General features: G+C 40.3%; 1 long non-coding RNA gene across 1 annotated transcript in view; it reads left to right on the forward strand.

The window, feature by feature from the left end:
* Positions 1 to 6115: 6115 nt before the first annotated feature.
* Positions 6116 to 21586, forward strand: part of LOC132071653 (uncharacterized) — a 38847-nt gene continuing 23376 nt past the window's right edge. Inside the window, exon 1 of the long non-coding RNA XR_009418163.1 lies at positions 6116 to 6159. This is a non-coding gene — a long non-coding RNA (uncharacterized LOC132071653). The remainder of the gene's footprint in view (positions 6160 to 21586) is intronic.

Consider the following 21586-nt stretch of genomic DNA (forward strand, 5'->3'; position numbering starts at 1 on the left):
GTGTGTTCAGTGTAGAAGAAAAGCACAGTATGTTACTCCCATCTGATCTTCCAGCAAAGCATTTGTCCTGCACACAGCCCTTGCTGGAAAAATATAAATTCCATTCTTGAACTGGATTCATCCTAATGAAAGTGTATAAATAATTTTGCCATCACAAGTCACTTTTGACCTTGGAAAAATCACTTCAATTATCCACATCTCTGCTCTCAGCATATGCTTTTAAGTTTGCCCTTCCTGTTTATTCCAGCTCAGCTGTTTCCTGTGACTTGCCTGCATGGTGGAAGTGCTGTAGACTCTGGACACTGCTGGGATTTGAATAAGAGTAATAGCAGGATGGAAAAGAAAGATGTTAGAAAAGCCCCCTTGTTTTAGGTGCATGTTGGACTGTCCCTTAAAAAGATGTTCCGTTACTTGGCCTGGAGAGTGAGGCATTCAGCAGTGCCTTTTGCTGGTATCTCATTTATTCTGCTGAGAGTCACAGGAAACACCAGAGGCAGAGTTTGTGTCTATCATAAAGCTTAGAGGGTCACTGGCACGGTGCCATCATTAACTGAGCTGCTGATTAAATGCTATGCTCATTATAACACATTAATTTTGCGTGAATTTTTATTTATATAATTCAGTGGACACCTTTCCTTTTGTGGCTCCTCCTTTTGGGCATTTTGAGTTTTATTGAGATGGAAGCAAACACAGTTCAGCGTTCACCGAAAGCCTCAGGCTGACAGAAACAAAGTGGCTGCTCACAATCTCAGTTGTTGCTCTCCAAATTACAATGTCAAATGCCAGAATGCCTTTTCACCAACTCTCCTCATTTTTTTCCCCTCATCTTGGTGACAGAGTGCAGCACAAGCAGACCATCACCTGTAACAGCCTCATGGATCCATGGGTTGAAGTTGTGTAGGGAATGGCCGATGTGTCACCTAATGAGAGACAATAGACTTAACCAGGCCAAGGCCAGCTGTTCCCTGGGTCTGGGGGGACAAGGAGGGTTATACTGATGTGCAAGGACATGGGCAGGGCTGCTAGGTGGGCAGAGAGGTGTTTAGAAGGTTTTTGAGAAGCTACACCAGATATAAATACAGGCTTGTGGTCTTTATCTGTGTAGAGCAAGACACCAGCTCATGGGAGGGGGGCAATATTCCACTGTGCTGATGTGACAGTGGGCTTTGGCAGATTCTTGTCCTAACTCTGTAATTCCTTGCTGATTTAGCAGGAATATTGGTCTGGAACTTCTCAGACTTTCCCACACTGATTTCTCAGAATTTACTTTTGCTCTCTTCAGCTTGTGGTTTTGTGGTCTGCTCACAGAAGGGGTCTTTGTGGCAGAATGACATGCTCTGGTTAAGGACTTTAAAGCTTGACTACATAGAGATTAAAAGTTAATATAGTTGTATCAAAAGAACCCCAACAAAACCTCAAAAAATTTTTATTGTGTTATCTTCTGTGTTATGTATTAGACTCCCAAGCAGCCCAATAATGATTGTCCTTCTTTGCTCCTCCTTTACTATTCTGTTGACTTAATTTGTAAGCTCTTTTGAAAGAGTGGATTACTCTTCACAGACATTCCTGAAATCTGTGTCTATATTGCTGTTAAACATTGTCTCAGAACATGACAGTTCCTGACTATCCCTTGTTGTTTCAACTTTTCACATCAGCTTTTCTTTGTGCTGTTACACAAGAGCCTTGCTGGCTAGGTAAGAAGGCCTCATGCCCTTCACAAGTTGGTGATGGCTTTTGTGTTTCAAGGCAAAAGAATAGCCGAGAGTTGGAGGTAAAACCAACAGATAAGGGTAGAAGAGGGATTTGGTACTGCTCTCACTTCAGCAACTCTTTGTTACCTGGAGCCTTCCAGCCTCAGATGCTGCTGCTCTTGTTCATTTGTCACTGTCTTTTTCCATTTCTGTCCAAAACTGCCCATGGCTGAGCACAGTTGGCATTTGTCACTGTGGAGATGGGTTAGAGGGCTTCAATCTTGCCCACCCAGAAAGACCACAGGGACACTTTCCTGCATTTTATCCTCTGTGGAGTTTTGGGCTGTTTGCTGGGTACTAGGGGCATCCAAGGTAGCAACCAACAAAGAAGTCTGTAACTTTGTACTTCTGATGTAAAAATCTCTTTTTGTTTTAAATTCCTGGAGTACTGCAGGTTACCTTTGAAGCTTAGAGATCAATCCTCAAAGTCCCTGCTCCCTCAGAGTTAAGAAAGGATGAAAAAGCAAACAAAGGTGTGGAGGTAACAGGGATCAGTGCAGGTTCACCCAGCAGGTCAGTGCTTGTGCTGGGACTGCAGCTGAAATCTGAGGCATTCCAGATCAGTCTGCTCTGCCTCATGTCCCTGCCATGCTCAAGCCACCTGGGCAGTGATGGAGACACTCAGCTACGTGGGAAATGTGCAGGTTTGCAGAGCTGATGCCTTGTGTAGGCTGACCTGGAACAGAGGCTAGATGGAGTTAAAGAATAAAGTAGGTATTTATAAGAAGACCTCAATGGATACACCTTGGGCAGCACAAGAGCTATGCCTGAGATGAACCCAAAATGGTCACAAAATGGATGACCAGTCATGAGATCTCTCACTTTTATAAGTTCTGGTCCATTTGCATGTTGGAGTTAATTGTCCAATTACAGCTTTAGGTTATGAAGTTCCATCCTTCTTGTTTTCTCTCTTCAGTCCACCATTGTTTATGATCTTGGGCCTGAAACTAGTATTGATTTTCCTTGGTCCCAAGCTAGGAAGGGAATTGTTTTGTCTACTTACTCTGTGAAGAGAGCTTACTAACACTTAACATGAAGCTCAGAACTGCGCACTAAAGCAGCACAGAGTCTCAAAAATATAAAAACTAAAACTTAAGGCACTGGTGCTGCTTTAAACTCCACAGTAATGGGGAAGGTCTGGCTGTCAGGCCCATTCTGCACTCCCTGGAGTGATTGCTCTGACTGTTCATCTTTTGATTCTGCATCTTTTGACGTGCTGATTCTGGGCTGCTGGAGGGAAGTGCTGCAAGGTGGTGTCAGGATGCCTCTCTTCCAGACAAGGCCACAGCCAAGCAGTCTGTGCCCCATCCCTCTCCCCCAGCCTGCTGCTCCTGTCTGCCCCTGTTCCCTTCACAAAATACACAGAATACACTTGTCATTTCCACATGAATAGTGACAGCTGTAATTTCTGGTACTTTCTGGTGTGTGTGCCCAGAAGAAATGGTGCTCTGCTTTGCTGGGGGTTTGGCTGTGCTCAGAAAAACACTGCCTCAAGACATAACAGGGATACACAGGTGTGTATTCCTGTTTTCTCATTGTAGTTCAGTGCCTGTCACACATTCCTCATGATTTTTTCTTTCTTGGCATGAGTAGATGGAACCCAACAAATTTCTGACCTTTCTGCACTGCAAGCATTTAAGTGTCTTTCCGGGTACAAAGTATGCTAATTCTTTTCTTTATTATAAATAAGACCTTTCAAATAGGACAGACAGGTGGTAAATATTTTTTCAAAACCTTGAAATTACTCAGTTTTTATGTTTAGTGAACAATATTCTGTGTCTACAAGCAAAGAGGAAAATTATGTTAGGAGAAACATTCTTGTGGCTGGATTTCTGGCTCTGGAAATTAGTGGATGCACCTCCTACTACCTCCATTCCTGCCATTATCATGAGCTCCTTCCTGAAGACTGAGGGGAAAACACATGAAATGTTCACAAACCTTTAATGGCAAACTGCCTTAATACTGGGAACTTTCAGGGTGAGTGAACTGCTGTCATACTTACGAAGAGGAAGGATTACATCACCAGGAAAGTTGAAGTTGCACACCAAGATTCTGAAAAGCAGTTAATAGGTTAAAGAAGCAAAGCTCATATTTAGAGATTCAGGATTTTTTCTCCAGTACCATTAGAATTGCTGTTTGGATGTTGTTTAGTTCTGGAGACTTAATCCAACCCAGTGCCATCGTGGTGTCCAAGGTGGCAAAACCTTGGAGGTGATCTGGTCTGATCTGTGACCCATCAGCACAGAAATGCACCTGAAGAACAGTCCAGGTGTGTGTTTTTGAAAAGAATAATTTGACACAGGCGCATCATCTCAATTGGAGTGTCTGCTGCCCCAGCTCCAGCACAAGGAGTACAGGAATTACCTGGTAATCCTCTATGGTGAGATGTGCTGCAAATGAAGAATTTACATTTGCCAAAAAGAAGTAAATGCTTCATATTAATTTGGACTGTTGTGTGGATTGGATTTTTCTGGAAAATATCACAAGGCAGCAGGTCAAGGATAGCCTTGATATGAGAGAATTTCTGACTATTAAGAAAACAATTGAGGTTTTTTTTTTATTTATGCACTATAGAACCTAATTTTCAATTCCTTAGTTTGGACCTTCTTGCCAGATAGCTTTATTTTCCCCTGACTTGGATTATTGGCAATATGTAGTATAAACAAATTAACATTTCTTTTCCAAAAGCTTTAATCTTGTTTTTTTTTTTGCCATACCAAACAGCCAAGAATACACAAAGAAAAGGCATGAAATAGTTTTAAGTTTAGATCTCAAATTGATTTAGTCTCCTTGATGCTTTTAGCCTTGAGTAGATTGCTTTTGAAATATTACATTTAATTCTGACAGTGTTGTCTGGATGCCATCCAGGGGGACCTGGACAGGCTTGAGCAGTGGGAATCTCAGGAGGTTCAATGAGATCAAGCTGCACCTGAGTTGGGGCACCCCTGGTGCCAGCACAGGCTGCAAGGTGGTGGGCTGGGGGATGATTCCATGGTCTTTTTAATTCCCTTTATGATGTCTTGGAGTCCATGGGATTTGGCAAAGGGTGATGTTGAGTGTATACTCACTCATAAATAAGGTGTATGTATACACACATATAAAATGTGTGCATAACCTCCAGAGACTTTTCCAGTGGAAAAAATCTGGAATTACTGCTGAATGATATCTTTGCTTTGGAAAAGCCCCTTTATGATCAGCTGTAATGCAACATCATCTAACTCACTGCCTTACACATTTACACATGAAGTACAATTATTGTTCAGATTCTTGTCTCAGAAACTCTCCAAATTGTTGAATGTATTCCCTTGGTTTTTTCCCCAGTAGCAAGCTCTCTTGACAATGTTCATTGGTCAGGATAAGTTTTTAATTGAAAAAGAAAAATCAATTAAATAAGTAAATAGATAAATGTGGACCAGGTTTTTCCATGGTGGTTGTTGACACAGAATTAGATCCAGGTTGCACTCAGAACCTAGTGTTAAATCACTGAACTCTGAGTAATGATAAGTTGTTATAAAATGCAGTTTAAAATTCTTATTTTCTTTTGTTTAAGGAAATGAGACCTGTCTACATTCCAGTATATCCATTTTGTATGCGAGCATTTACAGATATGATAGAACTTTTGCACAAATTTACAAGGTTTTGTCACAAAGATCTGCATTTTCTCTTTCATACAGACACATTCACACTTGCAAAATCAAAGCATAAATTTGAGTATATTCACTTTTGTTCTGCCCAAAAGACAAAGCTTGCATTTAATATTTATTTCACTGGAGATTAGGTGGAGCTGTTGAATTAATGTTAAGAATTGCTTATTTTCATAGTGCTAGATCAGTATGAATAAGACTTCCCACATTTTATTGTAGGTGGGAAGGGTATATCAGAAAAAAAATTATATTAATTATTGCCTGGGTTTATCAGCCATCAGGCTCCCAGTGATTCACTCAGGAATACAGGTTGAGGCCTACAAATAGTTGTAATACCCATGGGAACAGCCCTTTTGTGTTTATTCTGATTGATTCCAGGATCTGCATTTAAACATAATTTCAATTCTCTGGGTTTTATCAGATGTTCTAATTGCAGTAAGTAAAAATATCCTTATCAGGCTAAACTTAAATCTAAATTAAATTAATTGTCAAAGCCTGACAGCCAGATTTTCTGCTGATTAATGCAGAGTTGGGTATTTCTGCCATGTTCCTGTTTGCTTTTTCTACCAAACCCTGATGTCAGGTGTGACTGACCTTACACTGTTCTTTTCTTCTCCCCTTGCACAGATTATTCCAAGGTCTTTGAAAAGTAACACAAGCCCAGTGAAGACAACTACAAGAATGGAATGTGCTGCTCTCAAGGACTTAATTTCTGTGACAGAGGCTGCTCCCATCTCAGCAACCCACACAATCCATGGCCAAGGGTAAGTTTATTAGGGCAAACATTCCAGGCTCTATTTTAGCTTCTATTCTGAAGGAAAAATTAAGTTTGCTGCCTGCCAGGCACAAACTTCCTCCCACATAGCAAAAAATCTGTAGAAAATAATGTCAAGTTTTAAGCACTCCAGGCAAAAGGTTGAAGATCTGAAAGATAAATTTCTACAAGTTTCATGAAAATCAGTGTTTTTTTAGAAACAAGTGACTCTGATTGGTGCATCCTCAGGGAAGAATGAGTAGGTGTTATATTTGTTCTTGTTGGCCAATACTTCTGGAAGTGTTGGATATTCTGTAATTGTCCAGTGGCTGCTGTGATTCTCTTTCTTCTGGGAGAAGATAAGGGGTTAAAAACGTGTCCAATTATGTCAGATAAAATACCACAGAAGACATTGATTAAATTGGATTTGTGGCTATCAGACAGAGAAGAATTCCAGATTTGTTCTAGAGTAACAAATTCAAGTAAATTTTTACACTGCTAGCTAAAATTGAAATAGCAGTAGAGGTAAATAAAACCACTGAATCTACTTAAGGCTCTTTTTAAAAATTTTTTTTATTGTCAAGAGACTGTTTAATCTGCTCTCCTTAGCACAGAAGTTTTTTCTCTCTTACCTCAACTTTCTCCAATATAAGTAATATATTGGGCTCATGGATGTATAAGTGAATCAAAAATTTCTCATTTCATATGGGCAGCAGTGGAGTTTGCAGGCATTTCAATTGAGCCATTTAAAAAATTTATGAACACACTTCTGCCAAGCAGAAATAAAACTGTTTTCTTTTGTGTTCTGTAACTTCACCCAAAGAAACAATAAGAAAGCACAGTTTGTTTCCAGCCCATTTATTTTTGATCATGCCTAAAAAATAATAGTAATAGTCCTAACTGCAAATAGCAGATACACAAATAATACAAAAATGAGTCTCGTCCTTCATTGCACTTGATTTGTGTCCAGTAAGACAGTTATTGAAGGAGTTTGAGCAAATTAATGGTTTATATCAATCCATTTAGATTAAATTTCTGAGACAATTGTAGGCAACTCAGGTGAAAATTAATGGCTAATTTAATTTGACCTTTTTAAAATGCAAACACTTTAAGTAACTGCCTTAAATATCTTGCATAGGATGCTTAGTTTAATAAATCTAGTTTGCTTTCTTTTATGTATTTTATTTCTCATTGTGTGCTTTCAAAGTTTTCTCCAGCCCCTTCCCTAGTGCATTGGGATTGGAAAGGAAAGCAGATGGCTGTCAGATGGCAAGGCAGCTCTGACACTAACCAAAATGAGTAGGCTTGGGTATTATTTAGCTGTCAGAAACCAGCTGCCTTCCTGATTTTTGTTTCATGATTTTTTCACGGAGGTTCCAGTAGGGATCACGTTCCCCCTCACTGAACAGTGCTCTTGGCCTCTTGCTTATGGAAACCTCCTCTCCTTCTGCAGCTGTGACAAGCATGGAGAATTACATTCAGAAATGGAGTCAGGTATTTTATCACAGTTTCTCAAATGAAAGATAAGCATCTTTATACTGATTTTAATTGCAGCCTCTGCTTTCCTCAGCTGAGCAGCGTGGTCACTGCACTGGGGGCTCCACAGCTCACCAGGGCTCTACCAGGGGTACTGGCATTGCCTGTCTGTGGATCTCCACCTAGGCCCCAAAATGGACAATTTCCCACCTTTGTGGAAATAAATTCTTTGCAGAATTGCTAAAGCAGTGAACCACAGTGACAGTGATTTCCTTCTAGGTAGTCCTAAGCACCTGTGAGGAGATGAATGGGAATGGGGTGATCAATGCTAACATGGTCAGCAAATCTAACACGGTTCAGAGGTATCACCAAGGGGTAAAAAAGCAATATTGACTTGCAAAAAGGAAACTCTTTCTATTTAAAATATATTAGAAATCACCTGAAAGGAAAAAAAAAATTAGGAAATTAAATCCCTGGACTCGATATGGAGGAACGTAAAGAGCACATTATCAGCATCACAGATGGGACAGTGTGCACACCCTGGAATGGAAAAGGAAAAGAACTGGAGCAAATGGGAGCTCCAATAATGTGTTCAAGAGATAAGATACAATATTTTATTGAAACTAAAATATATTCTTTGGAAGCACACTCGAAATTTAAACAATTCTAATTAAGTGGAAGGGGCTTCGGCAGATAAGAGAAGTGAGGCAGAAATTTGAAGAACTAATTTTCAAAGGTACAAAGACAAGGAAGAAGTGATAGAAGGTGACTGGAGGTAATCTGCCTGTTGGAAAAAAAAACTTTTAATCTGTTGGACTTTCTGTGGAGCAGAAAGAGGGCAGCTGAAGCCCTGGCCCCTGCAGAGTGGTGCAAGTTTCTTTACAGGCCAAGAGGGTCCTGCCCTCCCTGGGCCAACAGGAGGTTTTCCATTTGACATTACAAGATGTGGATTCTTTCTAGGGAAGAAATTTTTATGTCAGATAAGCTTTATTTTGGGGTTGCCATCTTTGAGATCACGAACACCAAGATGAATGAGTAATGGTGAATTGTTGCCCTATAATATCTGTGAGTGGGCTGAGTCATGGAGGGGCAGGCTGGGTTATTTTAATCCATATTTCATGTTGTCAGCCTCAACCTTCAGATCTCTTTCTGTTGGCTTCTCTCTGTGCTGGAAATCTATTTGTGAAGATGTTCTGCCTTCTGGCCTTGATCAATTCAGCCTGCAACAACAGTTGGGCTGGGTTTTTCCCCCACTTGTATCTTCATTTTCCCCAGTCTAAGCAGTTTCTATTCTTGGGGTTTAAAATCTCAGGGTCATTTTCATTTGCACTAAATAAGCTCTCAACATTTTGCTGTTTGGCTCTAAGTCTCCTTGGACACCTGTTTTGTAGATACAACTTCCATTAAAGTTAGACAGAATTATAAAGATTGATTCTGTTCCACTGAATTTAATGAGATTTTGTCAATAAGTTTTCTGGGAAATTGCTCGTATTCTAAATCTGGGAGGAAAATAACCCCAAATTTTCTGTTAGTGGTATTAAGCAGTTCTAAAGTTGCTGCAATTAACTATATATCTATCCATTCTTCCCTCACAGCCCTGCTTCATCAGTTTTGTTACTTGTGTTCAGTTATCAGAAAAATATTCAGCATTTCTAGCTCTTAGCTTTCCTGAAGTCTTCATAGCTTTCTCCAGAAGCACATGGAGGAAATATGAAAGGTATTCTTGTGGCATTGTGGGACAAGAATTTTGTAAAAATGATCCTTTATATCACATTTGGACAGAAACCCCACCTCTGAATTTCTGCTCAGCTATTCCATGGTGATAACTGCTCACCCATTTACATTTTCTTGGTTTGACTTAGAATGATCATTAAGATAACTGTAATTTCTTTGTGGCTATATGTGGGATTTGATAATAATATTCCAATTTCTTAGCTCTCAGAAACAGCAAGAATAATAGTAATGATTGCTGATAATATGAGTTGGTTCTGTGCACCTGTCTATATTGCTTTATTTATCCAGTTGGCTTTTACTGATTAGGGAGATTTTGCAGATTCATCAGAGATTAATTATAAGTCTGCCTTTACAGACAGAAACTACAGGCTGTTAACAAGCTCAAGTTTATAGTGTGTTCATGTATGATCGTGTTTTAAAATGTTAAATGTTTTCTGGTTTTATCTTTTTGCTGTTGACAGAGTAAATTATTTAATAGTCGCCATCTAAATAAAATACTGACAATAACATAATTTAGTTTGGGTATTAGGAAAAGGTTCCTCACCCAGGGGGTGGCTGGGCACTGGAACAGGCTCCTCAAAGCAGCGCTCACAGCACTGAGCCTGACAGAGTCCAAAAAGCATTTGGACAACAATCTCAGGCACTTGGGATGACTCTTGAGGATGGTCCTGTGAAGAGCCAGGAGTTAGGCTCAGCGATCCTTGTGGATCCCTTCAAAATCAGAATATTCTGTGATAGAAGTTCAAACTCATAATGTTAGCAGCTTTTATTCCTTCCCCCCGCCCCCCCCCTGCTTTTCACTTCACAAAAAAATCTGTTTATTTAGTTCTGATTCCCTCATCAAAACAGTTCTGAACAGCTCTGGTTAATCAGCATCTGACAACTTTCTAGATATAACTACAGAATGATAAAGGCTGATTGAGCTGGAGTTGATTTCCATTTGGCTTTTGCCTTCTAATTGTTGAGTGTCAAAACCCTTCTACCATAAAAGGCTTGCAAGGTCCTGCTGTAGGCAGGACACAACTCAGTAGAGTTCAGCAACCTCAAAAGAAATGTTACAGCTCAAGTGATCTGGAAATATTTGAAAGCTGAGAAACTCTGCTGCTTGTGACAGTATAATGAAAATTACCAAAATTCCCCAAATTTACCAGGTCCTGGGCAGGTTTTCTCTTGAATCCCTGGTTCTAAATAAGAGGATTGAAATGTGCAGAGATTTATTTTGATGTTCTCATTGAGTACCCAAGTAGCTGATAGCCATTTATAACTCTTTGGATAATTTTTTAAAATGCAGAAGAAATTGCTAATTAAATTTTAATTGTTTAGGAAAGGACTCCCCCTCCCAAGGAATTTATTTATAGGTCTTAGTATGGAAACAACCTTGGCTGTTACTTGTGATTTCTATTTCTGAAGGTGTTGGCAAGATCAGGCACATTAGGCTCTGGTGGCATTTGTTGAACTTTTTAAGTAAAGAAATCCACCACTAGAGAGCTGTGTCATAAAAAAATTGAGATTTTCTGGGATAATATTTAAATCTCAGAGAAGAGATAGGAATCACTGCTTTCCTCACATCAGAAAGCAGGAATTCAGCCCAACTTCCCTTGTGAGTTCCTTCACATCCAATGTTTGCTCTTGCTCTTTAAGAGAGGCTTTCACAGTAATCCCTTTGCTGCAGTTGGGAATTGAGTCCATTGCCCAGCTTCCCAAGCTGGAATGGAAAAGGTGGCTGGGACTGTTTGGACTGATATTTTATTTTTTTTGGATGTGTGATGAGTGATATGTTCCAGTAGTGTTGGGCAGAACTCAGGTCAGACACCATGCAGGATGTGAAGGCTGTCACTTTAGTGGCACTGGTGCATGTGGTGCCTATAAGGATTCTTATATGCACCAACATCTTTAGGCTGCAGGAAGACCAAAAAAAAATCTGTTTGTAGAAATTGTACTTTCCATGCAAACTTTGTTCCCCAGTGGAATTTTAGCGTCACAAACAAGGTGAAACATACTGGAGTCACTCAAAATGGAGCATTTATTTACAGTATGTATTTATCTGACACTGCCTTGAAAAAAAATCCAGATGGGCCTTATTCCTAAAACCAGAAAGCAGAATACTACAACAGCATAAATTTGCACTTTCCATTTCTTCCTTTGGCACCAATGGTTTTAATCTATTTGTCTTTTTGAGCAGTCATTACTTCTGCAGATTATAAACTTAAAGTACTTTTCTCCTCTGGATGCATGTATTTACCTTGCAGTAATACCAGCAAATCTCTAAGGGGAAACAAGTCTCCAAGAGCCTTTAGAAAACCCATGAACTGTGTGTTTTGTTTGGTTTCTTACCAGTGGTAGCCTTTGTTTTAGCTGACTTCTTGAAGATGCTTGGAAGACTCATGTAAGATTCAAGGTTAGTTAGGCCAGACAGTTTCACATCTCTCAACAACTCACTGGACTTCTTAATGAACTACAGAATCTCTTATCACATGCTGGTTGCTACCAAAAGTCTCTTCAGTAATGTATAGATGCCATATGTTTTAATATTACTTTTTTTTTTCCCTTTTTTTTCCCCTTAGAGATGCTGCAGCCAAATTCTGTCTGGAAACCCAGACACAAGAATAAAAGCAGCTACAACTCAAATGTATATCTTTCCTCCTATGGAAATGAAGTTCTTATCATCTCAGTGCCTTATTCACAAAGGCCTATATTTGCAGCACTATTTATCTTCCTGAAGGGAATTGTATGAGACCCTGGAGATGAATAATAGCTTTTCTTAATCAGCCTTTTGAAATACCATTGTCTTGTCTGTCTTTGTTAGAACACCAGCACAGTGGTGGGTGTTTTGTAGCATAATATGAAACAAGGTGCTTGCTGCTGAGAGCTTGTAATTTACACAAAGAAGAAGCAATCAGAAAAGGGGCTGGCAAACACTGGCACTTGAAATTCAAGGGCTGAATGTTTTCCACGCTGAGGGCAAGAGTGAGGGGAAGAATGAACAAACACCAAATGGGCAAGAGTCCTCTGGTGCCTGCCAGTGCAATCTGCCAGGTGCTGCTCAGCAGGCTTTGCTAAGATTCAGACACTGCAAATTTATGTAGCTTCTCCTTGCCTGTTTATTTTGCTGTTACATTGCATTGATTTCTATCTCACTATTATGTAAAGATTGACCTATATTTGCTCTAGGTCCCTATTTTTCTTGGTTTTCCTGCTCTAGATAAATGATATCTAGAAGTTAAAATAATTTGAAACTAAAATAAAAGTAACAACTTTTTATGACACAGCTCCCATCATATATAGTACCTTTTCAGTATATGATAAAAACATGCATTTGCCACTTCAAGACTTGGTCACTTGTGAGTGACAAAGAAGTAACTCTTAGGAGGGAGGTGTGTGACATGGCATTGATGTATTTGGTGTTCAAGGTTGCTGTTTGGTCTGCACTGTCCATGGTCAGTGTGTGCATGCCCCCTTTGTCTCATCATCTCTTCTGTTGCATCACCAGCTGCTTTGTGGCTTGACTTTTCGTTTTCAATTTCTTCTTACTCAATGTAGTGTTTTTAGCCTGTCTTTAATGCAATGCATCTTGTTAATTTAAAGTTCTCTTTCTGATTGAGCAGGTTCCTATTGGGTTCTGATTGTATCCCTTAGCCTGCTTTCTCCTCCCATCTCCTTATGCTGATTTTACAATTATACACTCCATTCCATCATCCTAGACAGTGAGGGAATATTAAATAGAATTTGGTATTCAGTGGATGGTGAGTAGGCTGCTGAGGGCTCAGAGATGTGGTACTAGGGTTGAGAACCCTTGCTCTGTAATTTAATTTTTCCTTCTTTCCCAGAAAACTGGAGACAGTGGACTTACTGGTAGGGTTGCAAAATCCCAAGGCAGATTTTCTGCAGGCTTTGCATCCCAAAAATTGTTTTAAATTGCAGCAAACACCTTTATCTTCACGTTACAGTTGCAGAGGGCAAAAAGCAGGCAGCAGGTTGGTGACAGAGCCAGTGCTGGCAGTGCCCTTCCCTTAGCAGCTCTGATGCTCCATCCACTGCTGTGCCCTTCTTCCAGAGGAGGGATCTGCCTTCCCTGGGCTCCCATGTGCCCTGCAGAAAAGCTGGTGCAGTAAAATCAGCTGTGCACATCAAGCAGGCACCTCCTCTACCTTCATTAGCATTCCAAAAGTGCCCATTAATTGGTTTGTGATAAAAAGGAGGAGAAAAGACAAATTATCTAGAATTATCACAGTATCATATAAAAGCCTTTAATTTCTTCTCTTGCCACTCCCCAGCTGTGAGTGGGTGATGTAGAGCACCCCTGTGCAAGTTGTGTCCACCTCATCTCTGCTGTTTGCTACACACAGGCAGGAGCTCAGTGCTGCTGTTTCATGACTATTGATGCAAAATAAGGGAATATGTCACAGCATGTGGGTTTATCTGTATATTTCTCTTGTCTCTCAGCTGCTGCACCCATTGCAGCAGCAAAAGTGTTTTGAGGTTGAGCTCAATGGAGAGGGTGGGGAATTGTTCTTTATTTCAAAACAAGTGATGGTGAAGGCTTTGGTGCTTTGTCTGCAGTAGGTGTTTTGAAGTTCTGCTGTTCTACCCTTATATAACAAAGAGAGAAAAAAAGAGAAAATGCTGCTTATTTACTCTGTTTGCTTTTGGGTAAAATGATAACCTTTTTTACCTTGAATCCAAATAATTGTACTTTGAATCTAAAGTTTAAATGCATTTCAGGAGTGAATTGGCTGTTCAATAAGAAGGGTTGTTATTATTTTAAAATCAGAATTAGGATAGATTGAATTAGAATTGACTTCAGGTCAGTTTTCCAGGTATAAACATATATTGCAACAGGTGTTATGTATGACACTTCATAACTCTCAAGTCTTCTGGGGCAAACTCAGGCTTAGAATGAAGAAAAACCCAGAGGTCTGATTGATAGAAATTTTCAGATTTCTTCTCTCTTAGGCTACAGAGAGTAAATATTTAATCCTGATGCTAAAACTAATCCAAGGTATTGAAATCTGTGGCAGAGTTTACATTTATCAATGCCAGGGAAATATCCATCATCTGTACCCCCCAAAAAAGGTTAGACCAGTAAGGACCTGCTTAGAAAGGCAGTGAAGAAAAAAGAATGAGTTGCTTTTCATGCAACATCACTACTGTAGTCTGCAGCTGCTAAATTACATCTCTTAATGTTTTTTCAGCCAAAGTTCCTATGCAGAGCAGTTCTGCTGTCCCCATGAACTACATGGAGGGATGTAGTTCAGGGTTTTGTTTCTGTGGTGGAGCCAAGCAGAGCTGGCAGATAGCTCTGACTTGCAATTTTAAAGTTGCCCTGTGTTGCTGAGTGCACTAAACACAGGAACATCTCACCAAGAGAACTAAAACACCGACCCTCTCTTCTGTTTCATTGTGTTTCATATTTATTGCAGGACTACTGGGAGTTCCTCCAGCCCTGGGAGAGGAGGCTCCTGGCAGAGCTGACCCTAACAGAGACCTGGATCTGCTTTTCAAAGGGCTCTGTGTGTGGGGGTTCCACAGCAATTTTCAAGATTTTCATGAGCATTCTTGACTGCAATGTAAAGGTCATGGATGACCTTTCTTGCTGCTTGCTGTGGGAGATGGATGTAGGTGCAATATCTTTATTCCTGTTTTGCTGGGTTCTTCATAAGCATTCAGTCCTGCAGGGTGGGGAAATGTCACTGTTTGCTTCTTCTCAGAGAACACCAATGCTGGGTTTTATAAACAATACAAAGAAAATCTTCCACCTCAGTCTCCCTTCCCCTCTAGATTTCACACCCAGTTTCATTAGGTTGTTTTCACTGTCGCAGACATCTTTTATGGAAAATCCTTTCCTTAGGATTTTTCCTCCTGAGAAGCTGTGAAGCCTCAGGAACAAAATGTAAACATTGATTATCTGCTGCTGTGGAATGCAACAGGTGCATCTGTGATTGGCCCATGTTGGATGTTTGTAATTAATGCCAATCACAGCCCAGCTGGCTCGGACAAAGAACCGAGCCACAAACCTTTGTTATCATTCCTTCCTATTCTATTCTTAGCTAGCCTTCTGATGAAATCCTTTCTTCTATTCTTTTAGTATAGTTTTAATGTAATATATATCATAAAATAGTAAATCAGGCCTTCTGAAACATGGAGTCAGATCCTCATCTCTTCCCTCATCCAAGAACCCCTGTGAACACCATCACAGTTTCACCAACTTAATTGCAATTTGCCCCAGTCCACAGAAAGTAAAAGAAAGCTGTTCCAGACTTTCCAGTGATGCTGTCTCTCACTTCTAGGGAGGTTGGTGTGTTCAGAGCACCTGGGGGCAGACTGTGGCCAACCTCACCTTCTTCCTGTGCTTTTGGCCCTGTCCCTTACTGAACAGGGACATGCCCACCTGATATATGGTCTCCTCAAGCCAGGTCTCGTAAGTTCTTGGAGATTTATGTCACACCCAAGATAGCTCAGCTACCTTAGAAGGCATCAAATCAGCAGGATGGCTTCTATGGTAGTGTTGGAAATAGAAAAGTTTTAATAAAATGCAAAATAACAAAGCTCTTTACAAAGAAAAACTGAGCAAAAGGTTCTTGCTCCTGGTAAAACACCTCACAAAAGCCATTAGTTCCTTGCGTTCTCTTCTTTTCCTAGTAAATTGCTCAGGTGAGACTTTTTGGCTCTTGTCCACTTGGCTATCCTTAAGTTTGAGGTGAAGTCCTCCAAGTCCTATGAGGTGTCTTTTTACCTAATTGAGGAGAGAAACTTCTGGGCTTTTTTCCTTTTTTAGGAGACAAAGGATAATTTTGTCACTCTGTCAACAGGGGGCACATTCCTATACCCACCCTAAAAGATGCCCACACAAAACTTGAGCATTCTGTGTATGCAGATGGAATGCAAAGCAACAACATTCATGGGAGGATTGTCTCCTGCTTTTGTGCCAGGTTTTTAGATAGGAAGGTTCTAGAGTGAGTATTTTGACATTCATTGCTACTCTACTAAGCTCAATTTGTACTTAGATTTTGTGTGCTCCACATTGTGGGGCACCAGCTTGGAAAGCAGGCTGCTGGAATTTGGGTGAAACAAAATAATCAGTCAAATTGACAGAGTTGGACATCTGTTTTGGAGAGGCAGCACTATTTCCAAAGCACTTGTCCAGCCATAGAGGAAATGTTTGACATTGCCTCTGTCCTAAGGTTGTCATAATGATGGAGCTGCCAGTGAGTTATGTGACTGTGTCCAGTCTGAATGTGGCTCTGCAAGGGGTTAATGCTGCTGTGCTGTAAGAGACTGGGGGTGGGATGCTGTTCAGTGTTGTAGGAAATACTGCCCTCTCAGAAAGTTTGGCACTAACTATAGGTTTACACCTGTCTGTGTTTTGCACGCAGCATCTGAACACAGAAAATAATGTTTCATTTAGAGCTCGGTTTGCTGCTATGTTTAATATGTTTATTTTGGCTGGTAGAATGTAGTTTTTACATTAACAGCACTGAGGGGATCACATGAGGCTGTTTACATGAAATATGAGGCAATCTGATATTTTGCCTCAAAATATTTTGAAAAACTGTCCAAGTGTGCAACTGTCCTTCACACGCTTGTCCCTTGCCCATCTTGTAGCAATATGTTTTGGTAGCCACAGCTGCATTGCAGGGGTCACTCAGAGAGCTCAGAGAGATAAATGCTTTTAGGATTTTTCTGCAGCCCATTAGGCATGGGCTCTCTGTCTTCACTGTCAAATGTGGCTGTCTTTCTGTCTATTTTTTTTTCCTGAAAAGACATTTCTGTGGGCACTGCAAGGGAAATTACTGTCCCTGCTGATGTTTAAAACCTGTCTGATTGCATCACAAAGCCATAATTGAGTACAGGATGTCATTCAGTACTTGTAGTGCGTCTTTTTCTTTGGAAATTACATTCTTCAAGAGGGGTCTGATGACAAGGAGAAGCTCATGGAGTTCATTACTCTGCTGCATCACAAGTTTTCTGTCCTCTGCCACACTGGGTAGAGGCAGACTTATCTTACTGTTGATGGTTAAGATTCAGAAGGGTACAAGCAGATTCTTCTTCTAAGCATGGAGGTCTGTGTTTTATGGTTTGGCAAACCTGTTCTGTGGAGAGTGCAGTGAATGTTTAAACTCCTTTCTCTTTAATGTCTGAATAGAAACCTATAGCTGATGCTACAGAGTGATTTCCATTCTATTTCCATTCCCTATTAATATTTGCATGATGTTCATGATGTCTCCCACCTTCAATAGATTCCTGGGCAATATGACTGCTTAAGAAGGGTTGAAGCTGGTTGACAAAACCAATTGTCCAGGATTTCCCTGGAATGCCTTCCTCCATTTTTGAGCCCATTTTAAGACAGAGAAATCATCAAAGCTGCCTATGCAATACATTAAGGTTATTAGTAGGCATGCACTGATATTTGAGGTTAGATTTATAAGGTAAATAGTTAACTAAAAAGAAACATTTTAAAATAAACACCTTATTGACATTGCCTCTTCTAACTTAGATGATTTTTTTTTCCATCTCTAAGGCTATTGTATGCTTTTGCACATCAGTGTGAATCAGTGCAGGATCATGTCCTGTTACATCTTAGGAAATGTGAAATTCCCCTTTGAAATCTAATTTCATCATAGTTATTGGCTGTGATTGCTTTCCACTGTATATCATGTTCTCTCACTGGGCATGGTCACTTTCCTCCCAAGTTATTGCTCTGCAATCTGATTTTAATCTAATTCTCCCAACAAAGAAGAATTTAAAAAAATAATTAAATGTAGCAGCTACTAAAACTAATTAGAACCCAAATTTATTAAATTCCTGCCCTGATCATTCTCACTTTTGATAATTCCCTAAGGAGAAGATCACTTACATAAGGGAGAATGAGAAAAAATATCTTTATATGAAAAACTAGTATGTAGGGAAAAAAATCCTTGGAGTTGAGAATAGTGTGGGAGCATCAATTCTTTCTTCTCTGCTCTGTTGCCAGTTTGGAGTTTTGTCTTCGTGCTTTTCTGGGGGAACAGTGTCTTTTATTCAGGCAGCTCACCTTGTTCTGCCTGTCACTGATTCTGAAGCTCTCAGAAATACAAAGATTGGGGGTTATCCAGCTCTTTTATTCCTTCCAGAGGTGATAATATCCACTGCTGAAATGCAGCAGGCTCTGTAGTGTGTCTGATCTCACTCACCAGGAGCCCGCTGTGCCTCCCTGCTGTTGTGCTTCCCCAGAACCTCAGGGAGAGGGGTTTTTCTGTGCTGAGTCTCTCTGATGGGAGATATTTCCCTTCACTATGATATTTTTAGACCTGCTGCTGCAAAAATGTGCTCACCTCCTGATGTCTGATGGGTTTGAGCTGGGGGAACATACGGTCTCCCAGTGAAGGCATGGCGTTTCCCTGACCTGAGAGCAGCCCAAACTGCAATTCCCATCAACAAACAATTCCCAGGTGCCAAGCCAAAATCCAACAGTTAGCTAATCCTGGTTAGTCCAGTTAGTTGAAAGGAACCCTTAATTAGTCTAAATGTATGTTCCTGACTCAATACTCTGATATTCTGTACACCCATTATAATTTTCCCCTCCTCTTTCCCCCTCCCAATTTAATTTGCTGTTGCCTCCTATAGTGGATGACAGTTCTGTAGCTCTTAAAAGAGCTTTGATGCTTATGTGCTAAAGTATTTTGCAAATTAAGGAACTAAAGCACTTTTGTATGTAGGAGTCATGTCTAACAAACAAGATATTAAAGTAACTTGCAGCTGATGACACATCACCATAATTGCTGGGATAGATTCTGCAGAAGTAGGCAAGAATTGGCCCTTGAAATAATCATATGTTTTTCACTTAATTACAGTAGCAATTTCAGGATCCAAGGACAATTCTTTTTTAGCAGTAAAATATTTATTGACTCTCAGCTTCAGGTGAACATGTGCATTTGTGGTGACATTGTCTTTTTGTAGGCAGAAATCCCAGCAAAAGTGCTCCATGCTGAGATGTGCAAAGCTTTTATAATAATTTTTGTTTCAGTTTGTTTTGAACTGCTTTTACAATACCAATGATAAGACTGTACAAAAAATGTTTCAAATATAAAATAGTATTGAAGTGAAACATCCAAATATTAAAACAAACCATTGGGGGATATTTTTGCAGACCAAAGTCCTATTTTTGCAGGATACAGGATACTGAGTGTTTATCTCCATATAATGAGATTAAAAAAAATTCTTTTGAAAAGTCTCTGACAAATGGCTGCTCAGCACCCCAGACCAGAAGCATATGTTTCTTTTGTTCAATTTGAAAGCATAGGAAAACATCCAGTGGGATGCATTAGGCTTTCACACATCAGGTAGCTCATTTTCAATCTGACCCTAGTTGTAGGTGTTGAGTGTCTAAAATTATGGCTCTGAGCAAAGCTCCTCTCAGGCCATAATTTCACTTGCTCTACTGTTGCTTCATAGAGTAACATCTGCTCCTTTTTTGGAAATTTTCACTTAATTATCCTTCTTCTTAAAGAAGATAAAATTCTCCAGAGTTTTGCATCTTTAAATTTTCTTTTAAGCTTTCTAACAAAAACCTGCTTAACTTCTGAAAGCCTGTCTCTATAAGAATACTTCATTCATGACATTGAGATAGAACAGTTTTCAAGAATAATCAACAAAAGTGAGGAATTTTATTTATTTCTGCACTATCTTTTTTCTTCTGGAGCCTTCTCAGACATGTTACTCCACACAGCACTTTGCTGACACAAGGATATTTGTTGTGATTTAGGAGCATTTGTGCCTCTCTCGGAACTGAGCCAATGACCTCAGGTTTTCAAAATAATAAGTACTACAAAAACCTTTGCAAGGCAAAAATACTACGCAGGGATGAATGGCCAGGAATGGTCACTTAATGCAAACAGATTTTTTTCCCTTAGAAAGAAATCTAAATCAGTACAGCAATATTTTATAAGTAAACAAGAAATTTCTATCATAGTAAGCAGGTATGACACCTTTAATACAAAGGGTATATACCCTTTAATATTGGGTCCCTGTGGGGTAGGGTGGAATTGGGGGATCTATAAGTTCCCTTCCAGCCCAAATCATGGCTCTATGATTGATATTTGGTTTTTGTTGAAAACCCAGCAACCCAAATCCTAATATTTAAAGGCAGTAGAACAAATATATTGAGAGGACAAAACAGTCTTTAACCCTTAATCTTGCCATAGCCTAATCATTCACTTGCCTTGGTCTCTGGAGAAGCGTGTCCTGATTTTTGGGGATGTGAGCTGGCATCAGCTTTTCAGAGGCTCTTTTTGTGCCGGATTTCTACCGGCTGATTTATGGCCCGGAGAGGCTCGGGGATGGCCTTGAAGAGCCCGCGCTTCAAAGGACGAGAAGAGGCTTGAGGTTTTTTCTCGTTCTTCAGTATTTATTAGTTGTTTATCTAAAAGATTTTCTCTCGGCCCGACAGAGGTCTGCACAGCAAGCCAGCCATGGGCACACCGAGAGCCCCCGGGGTGCTCACCTATCTTTATACTCAAAATTACGTATACAATATTTACCTTTTTCCCCCAATACCTGTCACCCTTATTGATCAGTGCACTTCTAGTAATAACCAATCCCAAAGTGCCAGCATCACCACAGAAGATGGAGGCGAGGAAGAAGAAGAAGAAGGACAGGACATGCCCCAATTCCTCCATCTTACTTCTCTAAACCCCCCTGTACAGAAATCCTAAACCCTGTATTTTACACTCTAATTAACTTATCCCTTCACCATTTACCCCAGTGAAATCCTCCCATCCTCATACAGGTGTCGTCTCCCTTGTAGGATCAAAGTCCAGCCACCAGACACTTCTGGCAACATTCCAGGACTCCCGAGCCCCCCAAGAGTGGTCTCGGTCTCTCTGCACATCAGTCCTGAGGTGCTGAGATCCCACATTTTTGCACCTGTTGCCTGAATAAATTCCCACTGAATTAGAGGGAAGATGTTGCTGTAGTGTATCTGCCAAGAGATATAATTTCCTGGCAGGATTTCATGCCTGCCTGCTTACTCCCTATGGAAATGTGTTTTGGGTTCAAAATCCATGGTTGGTCATGGTTTAGGGGCAGCACCAAAAGCCTGATTCAGTCAGGAGGAGACAGCTCACCATGAGGGGATTTTCATAAATTTATTTCTCCAGGCTGCACAAGCATCTTGTCTCTCCTCCTCTGGCCCCTCAATCCCTCCCTCATCAAAAATTAAAATATTCAGGCCAAGAGCCTCGTGGGTCTGG

Source organism: Ammospiza nelsoni, chromosome 3 (genome assembly GCF_027579445.1).
Source record: "Ammospiza nelsoni isolate bAmmNel1 chromosome 3, bAmmNel1.pri, whole genome shotgun sequence".
Taxonomy (NCBI): Eukaryota; Metazoa; Chordata; class Aves; order Passeriformes; family Passerellidae; genus Ammospiza; species Ammospiza nelsoni.